This window comes from Procambarus clarkii, chromosome 12 (genome assembly GCF_040958095.1).
Source record: "Procambarus clarkii isolate CNS0578487 chromosome 12, FALCON_Pclarkii_2.0, whole genome shotgun sequence".
Taxonomy (NCBI): Eukaryota; Metazoa; Arthropoda; class Malacostraca; order Decapoda; family Cambaridae; genus Procambarus; species Procambarus clarkii.
Genome location: NC_091161.1, coordinates 36,014,353 through 36,021,590, shown reverse-complemented (window position 1 = coordinate 36,021,590; position 7,238 = coordinate 36,014,353). Strand labels below are relative to the sequence as shown.

At 45.1% G+C, this 7,238-nt stretch overlaps 1 pseudogene; it reads left to right on the top strand.

The window, feature by feature from the left end:
• Nucleotides 1-5,503: 5,503 nt before the first annotated feature.
• Nucleotides 5,504-6,351, top strand: LOC138364006 (motile sperm domain-containing protein 1-like; annotated as a pseudogene).
• The last annotated feature ends 887 nt before the right edge of the window (nucleotides 6,352-7,238 follow it).

The following is a 7,238-nucleotide window of genomic DNA, read 5'->3' as shown; positions in this document are numbered from 1 at the left end:
CAAGCGGGAAGCTGCATCCTGGGGAGCAGCAACGACACGTGCACCGAGATGAGTGGGGTTGAAAGTAACAGACGCATCCACGGAATCTACAAGATGCCGATGGAGGGAGAAATCGTCAGGAGGCGCAGAATCAAGAGGGAGGAGATCAAAGTATTTGGCCCATGAAGCAGGACCAAACAAGGCCTGATACGCATCAGCACGGGAAGGAATCGAGCGAGTGCGGCTGGGGCGCGAACGGCGTTGAGAACCCCTAGAGAGGGGTCAAAAGGCGCAGTAGTCACAACGAGAGACTTAGCCGCACCAGGGGACGAAGTGGTCACCACTGGGGGCTGGAGGCTCGACCCAACCACAGAGGAGGGAGGGGAGCTGGGGGAAGAAGTCAGGACGGTTAAAGGAGGAGCAAGGTCGGGGCCCAACGCAGCGGAAGCTACAGAGCCTGGTCTTCCAATACAGGCCGACTCGGGGGCTTGGTCGCCCACCCCACGAGCCTGAGAGGGTAAAACGGAAACATTCATCGACATAGAGACGAAGAGAAAGAAATTCATTCACGAATGTGCCCCCATACCCACCATGGAGCCACAATTAGAGGCAGAACACCCAACAGGAAGCTATCGCCGATCATGCCAGGGCCCCCCAGGGGTGCGTCGTGAGTATACGCCCCACAAACGCCACCTTAAGAACCGTCAGTCCGTCGAGATCGGGTTCAGCGACGAAAGGGGGATTGACAAAAGGTTCCCCTCGCTCGAGACTTTGGGTACTACAGTTCTACGGGTGCAAGAGTATGCCTCCTCAAGCACCCGGGCACCAAAATAGAAGTAGTCCAAAGAAATAATCCAAAACAAGCAAAAGGTCGGCAGGAAACGACAAGCAGATAGGAGAAGAGGGGGGGAGAAAAACGAAACATAAGGAAAAGGAAAAGCGATCCGGCACAATTAGAGAAGACAGCAGCAGGAGTGCAAGGCTAGAAAAGGACAGAGGACTGTGCCAAGGAGCATCACACTCCAGCAGCCGCCCACTATGCCCCCCTCACGGCATCAACGAGCTGAGCGGGGAGGGGGGTCGAAGACTTAAAACAATTTATGTTTATGGAAAAATTCTTGGAGATGGTGACTCCAGACACCAGGTTTAAGGTTCAAGAAGCAGGAATAAAAACTCTTAGAAGCAGCGGACAAAGCAGATGTAATTATGGAAGCTTACAGAAGTCTCCAGGAACAAAGAAAAAGGTCACGCAAAGTTGCACGGTAGTAAAAGACAGTATACTTGGAACAGTGGAGATGGTCGTGGATATACGGGCAAGCCGATAGCCAGACAAAGTCAGGGGTATGTGGAATTTTCTCCGTCGGGAGGTGACGAATTAGAGGTTCAGGCTAGCGCACCCTCGGGTCAGGGAGGAAGTACAACATCGTCTAGAAATCGAGGTACAGGACAATGGAGACATGGCGAATCCTATTATAATGGACAACGTAGTTCGAGAGGACGAGGATTCCCTTCTCACATAATATGCTACACATGTAACAAGCCTGGACACTTCAGTAGAGAGCGTAGGCAAGGCAGGAGAGTGGTGTCCCTCACAGTAAGTAAATACAGTCGTCCGTATAAGTTTAAAAGAGGAATTGCCCCAGGTGATGACGTTCATTACGAAAGGATATAACCCTTTCATTAGCAAAGGTATGGCGAGTATTGGGGGTCAGCCTGACCAACAAGTCACACTATTACGTGACACAGGAGAGAATCAGAGCCTAATACTGAAAAGCCTGATCCCTGAATACACATCTTGTATAAACGGACAAATCATTAAGGTATGGGGTATAAATTCAGAGATGGATATACCTGTGTGTATAGTAAAGCTAACCTCTGATTACTTTACAGATGAAGTGATGTTAGGAGTGTGCTCGGACATACCCATTCCTGGAGTACACGTCATCTTGGGCAACGATTTGTGTGGTTCAAGTGTGTTGCCAGAGGTACTGCGCAGTGATATACCAAACGGACATCAAAACAATTTGGAAGATGATAAATGTGATAACATAACGCTAGCCAGTATTCTGGATGATCCCTCGGAAGATGATTAAATGTTAGTATATCCGGCCTGCGTCGTAACCCGAGCGCAGAGTGCTTGACTAAGATGTGCCAGAGAGGCTGGACGTATCTTCTGCAGAGGAGGAAGAGGTGGATTTTGGCCTAAAAGGATTGTTCGAGGAACATGTAGCACCAAGTACAGCGAGAGTGGAAGTAAGACCACAATTACCATCCCACAAAGGTAAGCAAACCAGATTTTATAGCTGCCAAGAAATTAGAATTTGAGAAACGTATCAAGGAAGCTAAGGGAGGAAATGCTTGTATCACGTCACCTACTTACTATTACCTGGACGACGGGGTTTTAATGCGAAAATGGCGATCAGACCATGCGCCAGCTGACAAAGACTGGGTTGAAAAGGATCAAGTGATTGTACCTCAAGGTTATAGGAACTCTGTATTGGAAGTTGCCCATGCATTAGAAATGGCGGGACATCTGTGTCCATAAGACATTTAGGAAAATACAAGAGCATTTTCATTGGCCAGGTATGGCCGCAGATGTAAAAAGGTATTGCAGAACTTGTTTATCCTGTCAAAGAGCGGGAAAACCTGCTCCAGCGCTTCCTAGAGCCCAGCCCGTTGAAATTAAGAGTCGGAAGGTGAATGCAATTGTGCTGAGCAGAAGGAAGGATGTGGACAGACCGAGGACGGAAGTAGAGCGTCAGGTTGTCCACGAGCACAGAAGCATAGGGATAATGGAGTTAAGTTGTTTGAGATGTCAGGAGTTGACACGTTTCACAGAAAACGTGAAAGAGAAGAGATGGAGTTGTATAGAGGTGAGAAGTGTGAGATGATACAAGCATGGAGGAATAGAAGAAAACCGAGGATTCGATGGAAGTCGAAGACGAAGTCTCGGATAAATGAGGAAACGAAAGGGACGATCGTCGGTGAAGACGAGGGAGTGAAGTATGACGACAGGAGACGGAAGTATAATGGCAGTAGATGGAAGTGTGAATCAAGACGTTTTAGAAAAGAAAATAAGAAAGAGTAAAGTGATGAGGGACGGTAGACCTCAGTAAAGTACTTGTGTGCATCAGCCACACCGTCCAAAGCGCTGTGTTCTGAAAACGTACCTATGTATTTTTCAACCTGTTCTCGCACTTTCTTACAGTCAATTTTGACTTATTAAATACGTGTGTATGTGACATACTGAACATACTAGTTCACCTTGAAAAGCTTCATAGAAAACACCGACCTTACCTAACCTTCTTAGTATGTTAAGATAAGCATCTTATTACTTTGTAATTACAATTATTACTTAACCTATACCTATAATAGGTTAAGTAAAAATTGTAGTTACGAAGCAATAAGATGCTTATCTTAACATACTAAGGTTAGATAAGGTCGGTGTTTTCTATGAAGCTTTTCAAGGAAAACTAGTATGTTTAGTACGTCACATGCACGTATTTAATAAGTCAATATTGACTATACGAAAGTGCGAGAACGGGTTGGTATTTTTTTATATACTTATAAAGATGATTTGTTGTTAAAACAGATTTTGTGTGCAGTTGGAGGCAAAGGAGATCCTGTACGCCAAAGATCAGTGGTCAGTAGGTACGGCACCATGTCTACAAAATTATAAGGTATGTCTGATAAGACATATCATGACTAGAATGAGTTAAAACTTAATATGATGGACGCAAAAGGAATAGTGCTACATTCGGTGAAGAAAATTAGTCTGAATGCTCCAAGATAACACTCTTAAAGGGGGGAGGAGTGTTATGGAATGCTTTATCGTGTTATTGCGTCGCATAAAAAAAGGCACTTATATTAATAGTAATACTTTCAATATTACAGGAAGAACAAGGTTAACGACCGTGAAGGTCGTTAACGGTCAGCACGGTGTGGCTCGTCCGGTGGCGGGAATTTCTGTTAGCCAATCAGAATCACCGGGCGAGGCAATGAGTGCTGGTCGGAGAATGAACTGAACAGAAATCTACTCCTCTCCATCGCGTCGACATCCAGTCGTCACGTGAGTGAGTGAGTGAGAGTGAGTGAGAGTGAGAGAGTGAGTGAGAGAGTGAGTGAGAGAGTGAGTGAGAGAGTGAGTGAGAGAGTGAGTGAGAGAGTGAGTGAGAGAGTGAGTGAGAGAGTGAGTGAGAGAGTGAGAGAGTGAGTGAGAGAGTGAGAGAGAGAGTGAGTGAGAGAGTGAGTGAGAGAGTGAGTGAGAGAGAGAGTGAGTGAGAGAGAGAGTGAGTGAGTGAGAGAGTGAGAGAGTGAGTGAGAGAGTGAGTGAGAGAGTGAGTGAGAGAGTGAGTGAGTGAGAGTGAGTGAGTGAGAGAGAGAGTGAGAGAGTGAGTGAGTGAGCGAGCGAGAGAGCGAGAGAGCGAGAGAGCGAGAGAGCGAGAGAGCGAGAGAGCGAGAGAGCGAGAGAGCGAGAGAGCGAGAGAGCGAGAGAGCGAGAGAGCGAGAGAGCGAGAGAGCGAGAGAGCGAGAGAGCGAGAGAGCGAGAGAGCGAGAGAGCGAGAGAGCGAGAGAGCGTGTGTGTGTGTGTGTGTGTGTGTGTGTGTGTGTGTGTGTGTGTGTGTGTGTGTGTGTGTGACCAGCTGAACCCAACTGTTACAGTATGCTCCACCCTCACCAAGGAAAAGGACGCGAGGACCTAGCGGCATGGTAGACGTCTTTGAAGTTGTGGAAGTCACCGCCTTTGATATATAGAGGTCGGCGTTGAGGTAACACGCAGTTTCCCGATAGTGGTACTAATTCCGGAAAAGTGGATGATCCTTAAGTGAGAGGAATCACCGGATGAGTGATGACTTTTTCATGGTCATAGTATCTCAAGTTATATATATAACTGTACATATTATGTACAGTGCCTTAACATATATACATGTATTATATTGTATATAATGTACTCTCTCATGTATTTCGTGATATAGCCGAATATATCCATGATGCAGTCTTTTCCAAAACTATTTCTTGTCCTTTGTCAGACCTCAGCACCACGTCTGTCGCACCTGACAAAAGGTCATGCTGAGGCTGACACCTGAAAAAATTAATGTACCCCATTATATTACAAAGCATAAGAAAAACACTCAGAACAAACCTATTTTAAATGTGTTGGGTTTTCGACAGTTCGATCCCAACAAACTATGAGTACAGACACACACACACACACACACACACACACACACACACACACACACCCGTGTGTATGCCAAGGACACCTACGGTGACGACAACGCCTACAGTGACGACAACGCCTACAGTGACGACAACGCCTACGGCACCGAGGTTTATGAAGTAGAAGAAATTTTTAATTTAAAAAGTTTTCAAATGAACACACATGTGTATGCCGAGGACGCCTACGGTGACAACGGCGCCGCTGACCAGACCACACACTTGAAGGTGAAGGGACGACAACGTTTCGTCGTCGTCCCTTCACCTTCTAGTGTGTGGTCTGGTCAACTTACTTTAGCCACGTTATTGTGACTCATTGCCTGCAACGGCGCCGCCTACGGTGACAACGACGACGCCATTAGCTTCCTTCCTTCACAAACAACCCTTTGTTACGATTGTGTACACTCGTGTCACTACTCCTGTCTTGCCTCCCCTGTACATTCCTAAGGTAATGTGGTGATGCAACCTAGTGGGCTGGATAGCAGAGTCCCAGTTTTCGTCTTTCCCCCATCGCTTGCTTTTTACGCTGCTGATCACAGTACTCACAAGCCAATTGTGACCTTGTACAACCCCTATGCGTTTTGTATCTTCTACTCGGTGCTGTGTAAAAACCTATCATGTTTCAACGTGCATAGTCTAAAGGGCATTGGTCGTTCAAAATGTTCAATAGACATCATTAAGAACAAATCTTTCGTTAAACGAGAAAAGTCAAAGGGATAAAATTCGCATACAAATCCGTGAAGATGGAAAGAAAAAGGAATTGGAAAAGAAGGATGTCCCAGCTGTGTTACTGAGTTGTACCAGAGCCCTGTATTGGGCCTGATGGTGACCACTTCCAGTCCGTCCATGCTCCCACACGCTCTGGTAGGGGGGGGGGGGGAAGAGCTACAGACAAATTTTCTCCCTCTGCACCAACATCCGCTTGGAGCCGATCAAGGGAATGCTGGTCCAAGCCTGGTGTTAGTTGCTGCTGCTACCATTTGTCTTTGTGGGTTACTGGTGTCCACTGAGGGTGACCAGACTGAATCGAGAATTCCATCCTACATGCACCTGAACTCAAACATCAAAACTGTATTAGCGTATGTCCTAGGTCTCCTTGACATATGCTATCTTAAGAGCAAGATGATTTCAGCGGATGGAAATCCTGAGGAATAGAAGATTGCAGTGATACCGGGTCATTTTAAAATGATGCCGTACTGAATGCCTTTATGTGCGAGTATATCTAAAGAAAGCGTCAGTGGATAGATCATGTGAATTATTACACACATCATAAGATGAGGTAAAATACACACAAAGGGATAAGTTACCTCATCCCTTTGTGTGTATTTTACCTCGATAAACTTATTATATTGAAATTTAAATGAGATCAATTAAAGATCAAGATGAGAATACAGGGAAGTGTGCAACCACTGTGGAGTCGGGCAACTTTGGGAAGATTACTTCCTTTCAGTAAATATATTTAGAGTACTGTTCTGTATTATCTAGCTTAACCAGATGCCACTTTTAGCAAGTATTGGTAAATTGTCCGAGTGACTGATTAATGTAACTGTGGGTGTTTACTTAACAATTGCTCAAATAATTCACGTTAATTGTATCAGATTGATGGTCGTCCGCGTGACGTTAACGCAATTGATTTAATGTCTGACATTGTTGTTAAAGTAATTTACTTGTGTTGTTTTATGTCTTAGTGGCATTGAGTGAAGTAACGTAAATTACTTGTGGGTGTGTTATTGTGGTGATTGTCTTGGTGACATTGTTGTGTACGCTGTTACAACCCTGGGTTCTTACTTGGAAACCAGAGGTCAAATTGAGCTCTAAATAATTACTATACATTAATTGATAGAATTGGATCATGTGAGAAGGATATTTAATTAACAATAACATCTACATTCATGGAGCCTGAATTCCTAGGTGCGCCTTTGGTTCCGTCTTCCTTGCCAGACTTAAGATGAATCTTGTTTCTCACAGAGCATTCAGACTCTGAGATTGTTGATTATTAAATATAATATTTAACTAGTTATCAGCTATTCTTAGAACTGTTT